This window comes from Triticum aestivum, chromosome 4D, assembly GCF_018294505.1.
Source record: "Triticum aestivum cultivar Chinese Spring chromosome 4D, IWGSC CS RefSeq v2.1, whole genome shotgun sequence".
Lineage (NCBI taxonomy): Eukaryota > Viridiplantae > Streptophyta > Magnoliopsida > Poales > Poaceae > Triticum > Triticum aestivum.
The window spans coordinates 1,376,276-1,376,823 of record NC_057805.1 but is presented as its reverse complement, the minus strand read 5'-3'; the positions used below and the strand labels follow the sequence as shown (position 1 = coordinate 1,376,823).

At 37.2% G+C, this 548-nt stretch overlaps 1 protein-coding gene across 1 annotated transcript in view; it reads left to right on the top strand.

Annotated features, from left to right (window-relative positions):
* The window catches only part of LOC123095568 (short-chain dehydrogenase TIC 32, chloroplastic), a 4,582-nt gene that overhangs the window by 2,474 nt on the left and 1,560 nt on the right, over window positions 1-548 (top strand). The window lies entirely within an intron of this gene.

Below are 548 nucleotides of genomic sequence, written 5' to 3'. Positions count from 1 at the left end.
AGCCGAGAAGGAAAAAATGGACATACCAAAAAATATTGTAGTTGTAAACCTGGGCCTCTTTGATTCGCAGGATTCGGAAAATACAGGAATAGGATTGGAGAGGCATGTCCACTTAAATCCAATAGGATTAGCAAGGAGTGTTTGATGCCATAGGGAAAAACAAAGGAATTGTAAAAAGAGGTTGGAGTGGATGTTAGATTTCCTATGAAATGCAGTACAAAAGATTCCATAGGAAAAATTCCTATGGAACCCAATCCTATTAATCAAAGGACCAACGTAGGAAAAATTCCTAATCCTCCAAAAATCCTATAGAATTCCTTTGAATCAAAGGAGCCCTGCCTTGCATCTCCAATCACTTTATTCATTTTGCTTTTAGAATCGTTTAGATTAAGAGTGCTCATTTGTTGATAGGGCTAGAAACTTACAATCATGCAACGAGAACCAATTCTGCCCCAGAATGGATAAACTGTTTTCCTCTTCATGACTATGCATGCACTGTTTATAATAAAACCAAATTGCTATGCACATAAGCTAATTCTACCCTTGCT